The 17,787-nt window shown below is 41.7% G+C and overlaps 1 protein-coding gene and 1 pseudogene across 3 annotated transcripts in view; one reads left to right on the plus strand and one right to left on the minus strand.

Annotated features, from left to right (window-relative positions):
- BTD (biotinidase) overlaps positions 1-17,787 on the minus strand; it is a 62,183-nt gene that overhangs the window by 28,881 nt on the left and 15,515 nt on the right. The window lies entirely within an intron of this gene.
- On the plus strand, positions 7,213-9,827 carry LOC307187346 (zinc finger FYVE domain-containing protein 1-like; annotated as a pseudogene). The gene has a single exon. The product of its transcript is annotated as a zinc finger FYVE domain-containing protein 1-like (transcript).

Below are 17,787 nucleotides of genomic sequence, written 5' to 3' on the forward strand. Positions count from 1 at the left end.
CCTTAGCCCTACTCACAAACGTGGCCGACTCCATGCAGGGCATGGTAAATGGCAGAGAAATGGTCAGTATCTCTGCTTTCGCCTCTCTTCCTAGAGGCACTGAGCATTTTTGTTTTCTTCTGCTTTGGACAGACTGGTAATTATTTGTGTGCCTTACTGGTAGTTCTCTGTATGCCACCACACTCAGAACAGCAAGAGGAAAAGTTTGATTGAATAAGTGATATTGGGATGACTGAACAACAATTTGGAAATAAGATTAAACACCTTACACCATATACAAAAACAAACTCAGAATCAGGAGGTACATGTTGAATGTTAGGAAAACTAGAATAAATTATAATTGGCTAGCAAAGGTTTGATGAAACAACTTTCTAAAATTTGAAGCAGTTAAAATAATAGAAGAAACAGATTGATAAATTAAAATTTACATGCAAAATATAAACATCAAGACAACACTGATAAATAGGCAATAAACAAGAACAGATTTAAAGAAGAAAACAAATCATAAACAAACACTTTGAAAAACTTTGAACTTATATACAAAATAAACATTAACTTGCACTATTTTAAAAGATTAAATTTGGAAAAAAAATAAACTAGTAAAGTGATTATAACAGTACTTTCTTATTGGGAAAAAAGTTTAATAATTCATATTATAAATCACAAACAGTATTCTTCTGGGACTTTATCTTAGGAAGTCATTTAAATAAGAAAAAAGTCAGTTGAAATGACAGCATACTATGGAAGTAAAGAATACGGGCTTTTGAGTTTTAAAATGTCTGATTTGAAATCCTGGATCTGGGAATTCCCTGGTGGTCCAGTGGTTAGGACTCCATACTTCCACTGCAGGGGGTACAGGTTTGATCCCTGGTTGGGGAAGTGAGATTCCTCATGCTGCGTGGCACAGCCAAAAAAAAAAAAGAGTAAATCCTGCCTCTGATACTGACTCATTATATAAGCTTGGATAAGTTATTTAACACAACGAAGCTTCAACTTCTTCATCTACAAGCTGGAAGTGAAAATACCTGATGTAAAGCACTTAATGTTTAATAAGTGGATGCTAGCTAAAACTGAAGAATAAGTCCCAGTAGATGAAAGCTGGAAACAAACAATATCTAACATCCAATATGAAGAAAGCTATGAAAATATATACAAACCAGGTGGAATATTAAGCAAAAATTTTAAAGATAGCTATGCTCAACAAACGTAGTGAAAACTTTTCTCTGTTTACAGTGGTAACAGCGAAGTAAAACATGCATGCATGTGAACAAAGACTGGACAAGAATGCGGATAACTGAAAACATGACAGGTCATCTTATGGAGATTTAAAATGTTTTCTTAATGTCACACTGCTTTTCTACTAAATGAAAAACATAAGGAAAAAAATAAACGGTTGAGACTTCTGGTTTCCAGTCTGGCATATAAGGAGCTTGGAAGCAGCCATTCTATGTTAACAAGTAAAAATGTGAACAAACTGAAAACCAACAGCTCTTCTTAGATACATCTGAGAACTGAGACCACAGGGCAAACTGCTGCCTCCAAAATTTAGAGAGACAGACAGGTGAACACAAAATATCACAACCTAACTGAGTAGAAACCTGTGAGCAGAAACCTCAGTGGAGCCAGTACCGGTACAGGAAAAGCTAAACTGTAACTGACCAGTTGCTGGAGGCTCAGGGTGGACAGGTCCAAGAGTGAAGAACTTCAGGGGAGCCCGGCTTTGGCAGGGTGTGCCCACAGTTCTGAGTTCTTCCTCTAGGAGCTGTACCCGGTCCTCGCAGTACAGCTGGAGAAAATCTCTGTGGCTAGAGAGAGCGGAAAAGCAGCCAGAGTGCACTGTTCCTCAGGAGGCCTGCCCTCAAAAGAAACTTTTAGCACAGCGAACCTATTGGGGTTTTATAGAACCTAAACGACCTAGGGAGAGGGAGACACCCAACTCCAGCCCCCTCTAGCCATCCTGTCCCACCAGAGAGGTGGGCTAGACTGGGCAGTGTGAACTTGTCAAGTTCACTAAAAGACAGACCACAGGACAAAAGAGCACTTCTCACTTTCCACACCTGGCCAGCACTACTAAATGCCTGTTTATTACTGCTCCTCTACCCAGTACCTCATGTCTCATATCCAGCTTTCAAAAAAGAACTACTAGGCATACTAGAAGGAAAAAAAAAAATTTGAAGAGACACATCAAGCAACAGAACCAGAGTCAGAAGTGGCAGACATGTTGGAATGATCAGACCAGCAATTAAAAATAACTATGATTTGGACTTCCCTGGTGGCACAGTGGTTAAGAGTCCATCTGCCAATGGAGGGGACATGGGTTTGAGCCCTGGCCTGGGAAGATCCCACATGCCACAGAGCAACTAAGCCCGTGCGCCACAACTACTGAGCCTGCACTCTACAGCCCATGAGCCGTAACTACTGACCCCGTGTGCCACAACGACAGAAGCCCATGCACCTAGAGCCTGTGATCCACAACAAGAGAAGCCACCGCTATCAGAAGCCCACACACCGCAATGAAGAGCAGCCCTCGCTTGCCGCAACTAGAGGAAGCCCGCACGCAGCAATGAAGACCCAATGCAGCCAAAAATAAATAATATAATTAAGAATATATATATATATATATATTATAAAGTTACCATTTAAAAAAAATAGTGAAGATTGGTTCAAGATGGCGGAGTAGAAGGATGTGTGCTCACTCCCTCTTGCGAGAGCACCGGAATCACAACTAACTGCTGAACAATCATTGACAGGAAAACACTGGAACTCACCAAAAAAGATACCCCACAACCAAAGACAAAGGAGAAGCCATAGTGAGACGGTAGGAGGGGCACAATCACAATGAAATCAAGCCCCATAACCGCAGGGTGGTTGACTCACAAACTGGAGAACACTTATACCACAGAAGTCCACCCGCTGGAGTGAAGGTTCTGAGCCCCACGTCAGGCTTCCCAACCTGGGGGTCTGGCAACAGGAGGAGGAATTCCTAGAGAATCAAACTTTGAAGGCTAGTGGGATTTGATTGCAGGACTTCGACAGGACTGGGGGAACCAGAGACTCCACCCTTACAGGGCACACACAAAGTAGTGTGCACACTGGGACCCAGGAGGAGGAGCAGTGACCCCACAGGAGACTGAATCAGACCTACCTGCTAGTGTTGGATGGTCTCCTGCAGAGGTGGGGGGTGGCTGTGTCTCAACGTGGGGACAAGGACACTGGCAGCAGAAGTTCTGGGAAGTACTCCTTGGTGTGAGCCCTCCCGGAGTCCACCATTAGCCCCACCAAAGAGCCAGGTAGGCTCCAGTGTTGGGTCGCCTCAGGCCAAACAACCAACAGGGAGGGAACCCAGCCCCACCCATCAGCAGATAAGCAGATTAAAGTTTTACTGAGCTCTGCCCACCAGAGCAACAGCCAGCTCTACCCACCACCAGTCCCTCCCATCAGGAAACTTGCACAAGCCTCTTAGATAGCCTCATCCACCAAAGGGCAGAGAGCAGAAGCAAGAAGAACTATAATCCTGGAGCCTGTGGAACAAAAACTACATTCACAGAAAGATAGACAAGATGAAAAGGCAGAGGGCTAAGTACCAGATGAAGGAAAAAGATAAAACCCCAGAAAAACAACTAAATGAAATGGAGATAGGAAACCTTCCAGAAAAAGAATTCAGAATAATGATAGTGAAGATGATCCAGGATCTCGGAAAAAGAATGGAGGCAAAGATCGAGAAGATGCAAGAAATGTTTAACAAAGACCTAGAAAAATTAAAGAAAAAACACCTAGAAGAATTAAAGAACAAACAAACAGAGATGAACAATACAATAACTGAAATGAAAAATACACTAGAAGGAATCAATAGCAGAATAACTGAGGCAGAAGAACGGATAAGTGACCTGGAAGACACAATGGTGGAATTCACTGCCATGGAACAGAATAAAGAAAAAAGAATGAAAAGAAATGAAGACAGCCTAACAGACCTCTGGGACAACATTAAATGCAACAACATTCGCATTACAGGGGTCCTAGAAGGAGAAGAGAGAGAGAAAAGACCCAAAAATATTTGAAGAGATTATAGTCAAAAACTTCCATAACATGGAAAAGGAAATAGCCACCCAAGTCCAGGAAGCACAGAGAGTCCTAGGCAGGATAAACTCAAGGAGAAACATGCCGAGACACACAGTAATCAAATTGACAAAAATTAAAGACAAAGAAAAATTTTTGAAAGCAGCAAGGGAAAAACGACAAATAACATAAAAGGCAACTCCCATAAGGTTAACAGCTGATTTCTCAGCAGAAACTCTGTAAGCCAGAAGGGAGTGGCATGATATGTTTAAAGTGATGAAAGGGAGGAACCTACAACCAAGATTACTCTACCCAGCAAGGATCTCATTCAGATTCAACGGAGAAATCAAAAGCTTTACAGACAAGCAAAAGCTAAGAGAATTCAGCACCACCAAACCAGCTCTACAACAAATGCTAAAGGAACTTCTCTAAGTGGGAAACACAAGACAAGAAAAGGACCTACAAAAACAAACCCATAACAATTAAGAAAATGGTAATAGGAACATACATATCGATAATTACGTTAAAAGTGAATGGATTAAATGTGCCAACCAAAAGACACAGGCTCGCTGAATGGATACAAAAACAAGACCCATATATATGCTGTCTACAAGAGACCCACTTCAGACCTAGGGACACATACAGACTGAAAGTGAGGGGGTGCAAAAAGATATTCCATGCAAATGGAAATCAAAAGAAAGCTGGAGTAGCAATACTCATATCAGATAAAACAGACTTTAAAATAAAGAATGTTAAATAAAGAGACAAGGAAGGACACTACATAATGATCAAGGGATCAATCCAAGAAGAAGATATAACAATTATAAATATATATGCATCCAACATAGGAGCACCTCAATATCTAAGGCAACTGCTAACAGCTATAAAAGAGGAAATCAACAGTAACACAATAATAGTGGGGGACTTTAACACTTCACTTACACCAGTGGACAGATTATCCAAACAGAAAATTAATAAGGAAACACAAGCTTTAAATGACACAATAGACCAGAAAGATTTAATTGGTATTTATAGGACACTCCATCCAAAAACAGATTACACTTTCTTCTCAAGTGTGCAAGGAATATTCTCCAGGATAGATCACATCTTGGGTCACAAATTAAGCCTCAGTAAATTTAAGAAAATTGAAATCATATCAAGCATCTTTTCTGACCACAATGCTATGAGATTAGAAATCAATTATAGGGAAAAAAACCTAAAAAACACAGACACATGGAGGTTAAACAATACGTTACTAAATAACCAAGAGATCACTGAAGAAATCAAAGAGGAAATAAAAAAATACCTAGAGACAAATGACAACGAAAACACGATGATCCAAAACCTATGGGATGCAGCAAAAGCATTTCTAAGAGGGAAGTTTATAGCAATACAAGCCTACCTCAAGAAACAAGAAAAATGTCAAATAAACAATCTAACCTTACACCTAAAGGAACTAGAGAAAGAAGAACAAACAAAACCCAAAGTTAGTAGAAGAAGAGAAATCATAAAGATCAGAGCAGAAATAAATGAAATAGAAACAAAGAAAACAATAGTAAAGAGATCAATAAAACTAAAAGCTGGTTCTTTGAGAAGATAAACAACAAAATTGATAAACCATTAGCCAGACTTATCAAGAAAAAGAGGGAGAGGACTCAAATCAATAAAATTAGAAATGAAAAAGGAGAAGTTACAACAGACGCCACAGAAATACAAAGCATCCTAAGAGACTACTACAAGCAACTGTATGCCAATAAAATGGACAACCTGGAAGAAATGGACAAAGTCTTAGAAAGGTATAAGCTTCCAAGACTGAACCAGAAAGAAACAGAAAATATGAACAGACAAATCACAAGTGATGAAATTGAAACCGTGATTAAAAATCTTCCAACAAACAAAAGTCCAGGACCAGATGGCTTCACAGGTGAATTCTATCAAACATTTAGAGAAGAGCTAACACCCATCCTTCTCAACCTCGTCCAAAAAATTGCAGAGGAAGGAACACTCCCAAACTCATTCTATGAGGCCACCATCACCCTGATACCAAAACCAGACAAAGATACTACAAAAAAAGAAAATTACAGACCGATATCACTGATGAATATAGATGCAAAATTCCTCAACAAAATACTAGCAAACAGAATCCAACAACACATTAAAAGGATCATACACCATAATCAAGTGGGATTTATCCCAGGGATGCAAAATATTTATATTGCGTATCAATATACACAAATCAATCAGTGTGATACACCATATTAACAAATTGGGAGCAGGGAGAAGTTCACTCGCATCAGCTGATCCTAACTGACAACAGGAGAGGAGGAACCCCAGGAGGCAGTGACGGAGGAGGGGGATGGAAATGGAGATGAGGATGGATCCACTGGTGCCCTGAGGAACAGCCCACACCTCCACCGGGGCCCCGGGATCCCCTGACGCTTCCTCGCCACAGCAGAGCTGCTTCTTGGTAGGGTTCCCAGGACACTGCGGTCGGGGAGGGAAGGGCATGGCCCTGCACCGGACGAGTGATAGCCCTGGAGCTCCCTCTGCCCCCGGAAGGAAGGGGGGGGCGGTGGGGGTGGTATAAACAATGGATGCGGCTCTGGCCTCTGCCAGCGTTGGGGGGATTTGGGGTGCCCTTCTTTGTTCTTAGACCTTGCTGCTGCCCCTCGGGTTGTGGTGGTGTTGTCCGGAAAGAAGGAAGGGTGAGGAATCCCCGGCTGGAGAGAGGCGTCGAGGTATCCTCTGAAATACTGATTTAAGCTGGATAATATTGAAAAGTTCCTGACCACTCTCTTTCATTACCAAAACCTTGTGTCTGAGGCCCCATGCATGCGCCCACCTCAGTGAACCCATCAGATCTCTCTCAGATAGCCATAACAGACCCTCTCAAGTTAATTTTAACCACATATTTGCCTGCACTTTATGGAGGATGAAACTATCAAGCCAAGTCAACATTGCTGCTGATCCAGGAGGCTTGGCAGCAGAAAATTAAACATCCGAACGTTTGTAAATGTGTGAAGAATTCTGATAGGACATCGAATGTTTTTTTAAAAACATTTTTTTAAGGGTGTTCAGAGCCCTGTGGAGGCTGTGCTCAGTCTTCAGACTCAATGCCTTTGTCTTCACTTCTGGGGAAAGCCCAGGTACTGTTATATGGTAGGTGCTTTCCTTCCCAGTCTGAATATTGAGTGCGCAGACTTCCCCAGCAGAGAAGGGCCTGAACCCTGGGCTGTTGTGCCAGGAGAGTTACACCTGCAGCGGGACTGATGAAGCCGTCTCCGAGTGTGATGAGTGCTGCAGCCTGCAGTGTCTCCGCTGCTAGGAGAAGCTCCAGCGGCAGGAGCGCCTGAGAAACCATGAGCGGATCAGACTCAAAGCTGGCCACATCCCTTACTGTGACCCCTGCAAGGACCCCAGTGGGCGTTCTCCAGGTATGAAGCAGACGGCAGACGTGAGGTGCCAGACCTGTAAAATCAACTTGTGCCTGGAGTGCCAGAGAGGACTCATTCTGGGGGTAACAAAAGGAGGCACCCTGTTACTGTGTACCATGTGGCTAAGGAGGCATTGCTGGAGGAAGAAGGGATGGATGAGGACACCAAGACAAAGAAGATGACTGAGAAGGTTGTGAGTTTCCTCCTAGTAGATGAGAATGAAGAAATTCAGGTAACGAATGAAGAGGACTTTATTAGGAAATTGGATGCAAATCCTATCAGCATCTGAAAGTGGTTTCCATTTTTGGAAATACTGGGGATGAGAAGGCTCATACCCTCAACCACACTTTCTTTTGTGGCCGGGAAGTCTTCAAAACCTCCCCTGCCCAGGAGTCCTGCACTGTTGGAGTGTGGGCGGCATATGATCCAGTCCACAAAGTAGCAGTGATAGACACAGAAGGGCTCTTGTGGGCTACAGAGAATCTAAGCCAGAGAACACGGCTGCTGCTTAAGGTCCTGGCCATTTCAGACCTCGTCATCTATCGAACTCATGCAGACTGGCTGCACAATGACCTCTTCAAGTTCCTTGGGGACGCCTCAGAAGCTTATCTGAAGCACTTCACCAAGGAGCTCAAGGCTACCACTGCCCGCTGTGGCCTGGATGTCCCCCTGTCCACCCTGGGCCCTGCTGTTATCGTTTTCCACGAGCCTGTGCACACTCAGCTGCTAGACTCTAATCGCCCCTCCGAGGTGCCCGAGAAGCTCATCCAGGACCGGTTCCGGAAGCTGGGCCGCTTCCCTGAAGCCTTCAGTTCTATTCGTTACAAGGGAACGAGGACATACAATCCTCCCACGGACTTTTCTGGTCTTCGGCGTGCTTTGGAGCAACAACTAGAGAATAACAACACCCGTTCTCCCCGGCACCCGGGGACCATCTTCAAAGCTCTGAAGGACCTCAGCGACCGCTTCAGCGGTGAGATCCCCGATGACGAGATGGCACACGGCTCCCTTTTTCCAGATGAGTACTTCACCTGCTCCGTCCTGGGCCTCAGCTGTGGGGCTGGATGTAAGAACAGCATGAATCACGGGAAAGAAGGAGTACCTCGTGAAGCCAAAAGCCGCTGCAGATACTCTCACCAGTATGACAACCGGGTTTTTACCTGCAAGGCCTGCTACGAGAGACGCAATGAAGTCAGCGTGGTGCCCAAGACGGCTGCTTCAACCGACTCCCCCTGGATGGGTCTCGCAAAATATGCCTGGTCTGGGTACGTAATCGAATGTCCCAACTGCGGCGTGGTCTATCGTAGCCGGCGGTACTGGTTTGGGAACCAGTATCCTGTGGACACAGTGGTGCAGACAGAGATTGTGCATGTGTGGCCTGGAACTGATGGATTTCTGAAGGACAACAACAATGCTGCCCAGCGCCTCTTGGATGGGATGAACTTCATGGCTCAGTCGGTGTCTGAGCTTAGCCTTGGGCCCACCAAGGTTGTGACGTCCTGGCTGACAGACCAGATCGCCCCTGCCTACTGGAGGCCCAACTCCCAGATCCTGAGCTGCAACAAGTGTGCTACATTCTTTAAAGATAATGACACCAAGCATCACTGCCGGGCCTGGGGGGAGGGCTTCTGTGACAGCTGTTCACCCACGACCCGGCCAGTGCTGGAGCGGGGCTGGGGCCCTGTGCCCGTGTGGGTGTGTGACAACTGCTATGAAGCCAGGAATTCTCAGTTAGAAGTTACTGAGGCACAGGTGGGTGATGAGGGCGGGACGCTGATTGTTCGGAAGGTGGGCAAGTCCATGCAGAACACTTTGGGAGCTGTGGTGACGGCCAATGACATACCACTAGGTTTGGTGAAGGATGCGGCCAGGCCGGTGTACTGGGTACCAGACCATGAGATCCTGCACTACCACAACTGCCAGAAGGGGTTCAGCGTCAAGCTTTCCAAGTACCACTGCTGGGCCTGCAGACAGGGCTTCTGTGATGAGTGTTCCCATGACCACTGGGCTGTCCCCTCTTGAGGCTGGGACCATCCTGTCCGAGTCTGCTTTAACTGCAATAAAACGCCTGGTGACCTTTAATGCCCCCCGCAAAAGTGAAGAATAAAACCCATATGATCATCTCAATAGATGCAGAAAAAGCTTCTGACAAAATTCAACACCCATTTATGATAAAAAAAACTCTCCAGAATGTGGGCATAGAGGGAACCTACCTCAACATAATAAAGGCCATATACAACAAACCCACAGCAAATATCATTCTCAGTGGTGAAAAACTGAAAGCATTTCCTCTAAGATCAGGAACAAGACAAGGATGTCCACTCTCACCACTATTATTCAACATAGTTTTGGAAGTCCTAGCCATGGCAATCAGAGAAGAAAAAGAAATAAAAGGAATACAAATTGGAAAAGAAGTAAAACAGTCACTGTTTGCAGATGATATGATACTATACATAGAGAATCCTAAAGACGCCACCAGAAAACTACTAGAGCTAATCAATGAATTTGGTAAAGTTGCAGGATACAAAATTAATGCACAGAAATCTCTTGCATTCCTACACACTAACAACAAAAGATCAGAAAGAGAAATTAAGGAAACAATTCCATTCATCATCGCAACAAAAAGAACAAAATACCTAGGAATAAATCTACCTAAGAAGGTAAAAGACCCGCACTCAGAAAATTATAAGACACTGATGAAAGAAATCAAAGATGACACGAACAGATGGAGAGATATACCATGTTCTTGGATTGGAAGAATCAATATTGTGAAAATGACTATAGTACCCAAAGCAATCTACAGAGTCAACGCAATCCCTATCAAATTACCAATGGCATTTTTTACAGAACTGGAACAAAAAATCTTAAAATTTGTATGGAGACACAAAAGACCCTGAATAGCCAATGCAATCTTGAGGGGAAAAAAATGGAGCTGGAGGAATCAGACTCCCTGACTTCAGACTATACTACAAAGCTACAGTAATCAAGACAATATGGTACTGGCACAAAAACAGAAATATAGATCAATGGAACAGAATAGAAAGCCCAGAGATAAACCCACACACATATAGTCAACTAATCTATGACAAAAATGCAAGGATATACAATGGAGAAAAGACAGTCTCTTCAGTAAGTGGTGCTGGGAAAACTGGACAGCTACATGTAAAAGAATGAAATTAGAACACTCCCTAACACCATACACAAAAATAAACTCAAAATGGATTAGAGACCTAAATGTAAGACCAGACACTATAAAACTCTTAGAGGAAAACATAGGAAGAACACTCTTTGACATAAATCACAGCAAGATATTTTTTGATCCACCTCCTAGAGTAATGGAAATAAAAACAAAATTAAATGGGACCTTATGAAACTTAAAAGCTTTTGCAAAGCAAAGGAAACTAAAAACAAGACAAAAAGACAACCCTCAGAGTGGGAGAAAGGATATGCAAATGAGTCAGCGGACAAAGGATTAATCTCCAAAATATATAAACAGCTCGTGCAACTCAATTTTTATAAAAACAAACAACCCAATCCAAAAATGGGCAGAAGACCTAAATAGACATTTCTCCAAAGAGGACATACAGATGACCAAGAAGCACAAGAAAAGCTGCTCAACATCACTAATTATTAGAGAAATGCAAATCAAAATGACAATGAGGTATCACCTCACACCAGTTAGAATGAGCATCATCAGAAAATCCACAAACAACAAATGCTGGAGAGGGTGTGGAGAAAAGGGAACCCTCTTGCACTGTTGGTGGGAATGTAAATTAATACTGCTACTATGGAGAACAGCATGGAGGTTCCTTAAAAAACTAAAAATAGAACTACCATATGACCCAGCAGTCCCACTACTGTGCATATACCCTGAGAAAACCATAATTCAAAAAGACACATGCACCCCAATGTTCATTGCAGCACTATTTACAATAGCCAGGTCATGGAAGCAACCTAAATGCCCATGAACAGACGAATGGATAAAGAAGATGTGATACATATATACAATGGAATATTACTCAGCCACAAAAATGAAGGAAATCGAGTCATTTGTAGAGACGTGGATGGATCTAGAGACTGTCATACAGAGTGAAGTAAGTCAGAAAGAGAAAAACAAATATCGTATATTAACGCATATATGTGGAACCTAGAAAAATGGTACAGATGAACTGGTTTGCAAGGCAGAAATAGACACACAGATGTAGAGAACAAACGTATGGACAACAAGGGGGGAAAGTGGCCGGGGGGGTGGTTGTGGTGTGATGCATTGGGAGATTGGGATTGACATGTATACACTAATATGTATAAAATGGATAACTAATAAGAACCTGCTGTATAAAAAAATAAATTAAATAAATTTCAAAAATTCAAAAAAAAATAGTATCACCAATTAATTGGATATAATTATAGACTACTTCATCCAATAACACCAGAATACACATTCTTCTCAAGCTTGCATGAAATATCCTGTATTCATCAAGATAGAAAACATTATGGGCCATAAAACATACCTTAACAAATTCTAAAGAACAGAAATCATGCAATGTCTGCATTCAGACCGCAATGGAATTAAACTAGAAATCAATAACAGAAAGATAACTGGGAAATCCTCAAATACTTGGAGATTGAACAACTTGCTTCTATGATAACACATGGGTCAAAGGAGAAATTTTAAAATATTTTGAACTAAATGAAAATACAACTTATGAAAACTTGTGAGATGCAGCGATAGGAGTGTAGAGAGGGATATTTGGAACAGTATTGAATACATATATTAGGAAAGAAAAGAGATCTAAGATCAATAATCTAAGCTTTGGTGTGACCAAGGTGGTAGAGTAGGAAGGCTCTGAGCTCACCTCCTCCCATTTTGGGTACACCAAAATTACACCTATTTACAAAACAACTATATGAGAACAACCTGAAGGCTAGCAGAAAAGATTTTCTACAACTAAAGATATAAAGAAGGAGCCACAGGAGACTGGTAGGAGGGGCAAAGATGCAGTTTAGTCAACACCCACAAACTGGAGGGTAATTACAATTGTGGAGGTTCTCCCCAAGGAGTGAAGGGTCTGAGTCCTACACTGGGCTCCAGCCCAGAGGTCCTGCATAGAGAAGATGAGTCCACAGAAGGTCTCGCTTTGAAAGTCAGTGGGGATTGCATAGGGGAGAGCCAGAGGGCTGAAGGAAATACAGACTCTGCTCTTAAAGGGCACAAGCAAAATCTCACAGGCTCCTAGACCCAGGGCAGAGGCAATAATTTGAAAGGACCCTGGGTCAGACCTACTTGCTGATCTTAGAGAGTCCTAGAGAGGCAAGAGGCAAATGGGGTCCCCCAGGGCACATAGATACTGATGGCGGCCATTTTGAGGTACTTGTTCTACCACGAAGACACTAGTGCTAGCAAGCACCATTCCGGAGTCCTCCCTCTAGCCTATTAGTGCTGGGGGCTTAGCTACCCATCAGCAGATGGGCACCAGCCCTATATCCCCCAGGGCCACACAGCCAGCCACCCTGGGACCCAGCCCTGTCCAACAGCAGGCCTTCCAAAACATATAAAACAGGTCCAGATAGGTTCACTGGTAAATTCTACCAAACACTTAAGGAAGAAATTATACTAATTCTTTACAATCTCTTCTAGAAGACAGAATCAGAGAGCATGCAGTCATCCCTTGGTATCCATGGTTCCAGGATCTGCTGCAGATACTAAATCCACGGATGCTCCAGTCCCAGAGCCAGCCCTCAGTACACAAGGTTCCACATCTGTGGATTCAACCAACTGCAGATTGTGTGGTACTGTAGTATTTATTGAAAAAAAAATCCACGTATAAGTGGACTCATGCAATTTAAACCCGTGTTGTTCAAGGATCAACTGTACTTCCAAACTCATTCTATGAGGCTGGTATTACCCTAATGCAAAAACCAGACAAAGACATTACAAGAAAATAAAACTGCAAAAATCCTCAACAAAATATTAGCAAATCCAATCCAATAATTTATAAAAAGGATTATACACCATGACCAAATGAGATTTATTCCAGGCATGCTAGGCTGATTCAACATTTGAAAATCAGTTCGTGTAATCCATCATAACAATGGACTAAAAAAGAAAAATTGGATGCAGAAAAAGCATTTGAATACACTAATATGTATAAAATAGATAACTAATAAGAATCTGCTGTATAAAAAATAAATAAAATTAAATTTAAAATAAAGAAAAAGCATTTGATAAAATCCAAAACACTTCATGATAAAAACTCTCAGTAAACTAGGAATAGAGGGGGGACTTTCCTCAACATGATCAAGAGCATCTACCAAAAAACCTACAGTTAGCATCATACTTAATGGTGAGAAAAACTAAGTTTTCCTACTAAGATCAGGTATAAAACAAGGATGCTCCCTCTTGCCATTCTTTTTCAACATTGTACTAGAAGTTCTAGCTAATGCAATAAGACAATTAAAGGAAATAAAAGACATACAGATTGAGAAAGAAGATATAAACCTGTCTTTCTTTGCAGATGACCTGATTATCTACGTAGAAAATCTGAAAGAACTGATAAAAATAAACCTCCTGGAACTAATAAGTGATTATAGCAAGGTTACAGGATAAAATGTTAATATACAAAAGTCTATTGCTTTCCTAGGGACTTCCCTGGTGGTCCAGTGGTTAAGAGGATGCAGGGATCCAATGCAGGGGATGTGGGTTCGATCCCTGGTCGGGGAACTGGGATCCCACATGCCACGGGGCAACTAAGCCCACACGCCGCAACCACTGAGTCCACACGCCACAACTAGTGAGCCCACGTGCTGCAACTACAGAACCCATGTGCTCTGGAGCCCGTGTACCACAACGACAGAGCCCACGTGCTCTGCAGCCCATGTGCCACAACTAGAGAGAAGCCCATGAACCGCAACAAAAGATCCCACATGCTGCAACTAAGACCCGATGCAGCCAAAAATAAAATAAATAAATATTTTTTTTTAAAAAGTCGATTGCTTTTCTATATACCAGCAATTAACAAGTGGAATTGGAAATGAAAAACACAATACCATTTACATCAGCACCCCAAAAATGAAATACTTAGGTATAAATCTAATGAAATATGTAAGAGATCTATAAGAGAAATCACCAAACTCTGATGAATGAAATGAAAGGATTCCATGTTCATGGAGAGGAAGAATCAATATCGTCAAGATGTCAGTTCTTCCCTACTTGATCTACAGATTGAATCCAATCCCAAATAAAATCCCAGCAAGTTATTTTGTGGATATCGATAAACTGATTCAAAAGTTTATATGGAGAAACGAAAGACCCAGAATAGCCAATACACTATTGAAGGAGAAGAACAAAGTCTGAGAACTGACACTATCCAACTTCAAGACTTACTATAAAACTACAGTAATCAAGTCAGTGTGGTATTGGCAAAAGAATAAACAAATACATCAATAAAAAAATAAAACAGAGAGCACAGAAACAGATCTACGTAAATACAGTCAACTGATCTCTGACAGGAGCAAAGGCAATACACTGAAGCAAAGACAGTCTTTTCAACAAATAGTGCTGGAACAAGTAGACATTACATGCAAGAAAATCAGTCTAGACACAGATCTTACCCCCTATGTGTTTTGTCCAATACCACCAAACAATTAACTCAGTTCTGACACTATCTACTTAAAGGTAGTGTCAGATCCCACAGCCTAAGGGCTCACTCCTTCCCCACTTTAGATGGTAATTGCAAACCCAGGTTATCTGTGCTTCTGACTGACTACATAGAGATTCCCACAACCCTCTCCTCCTGTTTGGTAATTTGCTAGAGCAACTTACAGAACTCAGAAACATTTATTTACATTAACAGTTAATTTAAAAAGACATGATAAAAGATAAAGATAAAAAAGCCAGATGAAGAGGCATATAGGAGCAAGGTATATGGGAAGGGGTGCCCTCTCCCTGTATCTCCAAATGTTCACCAACCCAGAAGCTCTCTGAACCCCGTCTTTTTGGGTATGCTTGATTAAATCACTGGCCATTGGTGACTGAACTCAAACTCCATCCCCTCCCCTCTCCCAGGAGGTCAGGGGCTAAATTACAACCCTTCAATCACATGGTTGATTACCCTGGCAATCAGACCCCATACTTAGGGGCTTTCCAAAATTTAACACATTAACATAAACTCAGGTGTGGTTGAAAGGGGCTTGTTATGAATATCAGAAGACACATATTGCCCTTATCACTTCGGAAATTCCAAGGGTTTTAGGAGCCCTGTGATAGAAATGGGGATGAATACTAAACATATATTTGTTATTATAAATTTCATCACATACACCCTTCACAAAAATTAACTCAAAATGGATCACAGATCTAAATGTAAAGTGTAAAACTACAAAACTCCTAGAAGATAACATGGGAGAGAACCTAGATAACCTTGAGTATGGTGATGACTTCTTAGATACAACGCCAAAGGCATGATCCATGAAAGAAATAACTGATAAGCTGGACTTCATTAAAATTAAAAACTTCTGTCCTGTGCCCAGAAATAAACTCACACACCTGAAACAGGAGGGAAGGGGGCAGGATACAACCTGTAAAAGAATGACATAGCTATTGGATAAAAAATAAACCGGTTAGAACCAACTAGGTCCAAGATGGAGGAAGATTCCACTTCCAGGAGACCTTGAGCCTAATTATATGTTTACTGTATACATTAGCATAAGCTACATGACACACCCACCAGTGCCATGACAGTTCCAAGGTTAACCATATAAGGTCAAAAAGCGGGCAGTTGCTCAATTCCTGGAAATCCCCACTCCTTCTCCAAAATAGTTGGAGTAATCCTTCCACTTGCTAGCCTATGAAATTACCCATCCCATAAAAACTAACCACCCCATATTTTGGGGCCTCTCGCCTTCTGAGATGGCCCACATATTGTGTAGTGTGTTTCTCCCAGGGCCATTCTCGCCTTTTGAGATGGACCATATTCTGTCTATGGAATGTGTATCTCTTTAAATAAATCCATTTCTTACCTATCACTTTCACTGAAAGTCTCTCACTGAATTCTTTCTGCGATGAGACATAAAGAAACTGAGCTTAAGTCCTGGGACCAGGTGTGTGATCGCAATTAAAAGAGAGTGGGTTCAATCCTAAAGATGCTACCAGAAAACTACTAGAGCTAATCAATGAATTTGGTAAAGTAGCAGGATACAAAATTAATGCACAGAAAGCTCTGGCATTCCTATACACTAATAATAAATAATAAAGTGAAATCAAGAAAACACTCCCATTTACCATTGCAACAAAAAGAATAAAATATCTAGGAATAAACCTACCTAAGCAGACAAAAGACCTGTATGCAGAAAATTATAAGACACTGATGAAAGAAATTAAAGATGATACAAATAGATGGAGAGATATACCATGTTCTTGGATTGGAAGAATCAACATTGTGAAAATGACTCTACTACCCAAAGCAATCTACAGATTCAATGCAATCCCTATCAAACTACCACTGGCATTTTTCACAGAACTAGAACAGAAAATTTCACAATTTGTATGGAAACACAAAAGACCCCGAATAGCCAAAGCAATCTTGAGAACGAAAAACGGAGCTGGAGGAATCAGGCTCCCTGACTTCAGACTATACTACAAAGCTACAGTAATCAAGACAGTATGGTACTGGCACAAAAACAGAAAGATAGATCAATGGAACAGGATAGAAAGCCCAGAGATAAACACACACACATATGGTCACCTTATCTTTGATAAAGGAGGCAGGAATGTACAGTGGAGAAAGGACAGCCTCTTCAATAAGTGGTTCTGGGAAAACTGGACAGCTACATGTAAAAGTATGAGATTAGGTCATTCCCTAACACCATACACAAAAATAAGCTCAAAATGGATTAAAGACCTAAATGTAAGGCCAGAAACTATCAAACTCTTAGAGTAAAACATAGGCAGAACACTCTATGACATAAATCACAGCAAGATCCTTTTTGACCCACCTCCCAGAGAAATGGAAATAAAAACAAAAATAAACAAATGGGACCTAATGAAACTTCAAAGCTTTTCCACAGCAAAGGAAACCATAAACAAGACCAAAAGACAACCCTCAGAAATGGGAGAAAATATTTGCAAATGAAGCAACCGACAAAGGATTAATCTCCCAAATTTATAAGCAGCTTATGCAGCTCAATAACAAAAAAAACAAACAACCCAATCCAAAAATGGGCAGAAGACCTAAATAGACATTTCTCCAAAGAAGATATACAGACTGCCAACAAACACATGAAAGAATGCTCAACATCA

The sequence above is a fragment of the Stenella coeruleoalba genome (genome assembly GCF_951394435.1).
Source record: "Stenella coeruleoalba genome assembly, chromosome: 5".
NCBI classification, from domain to species: Eukaryota; Metazoa; Chordata; class Mammalia; order Artiodactyla; family Delphinidae; genus Stenella; species Stenella coeruleoalba.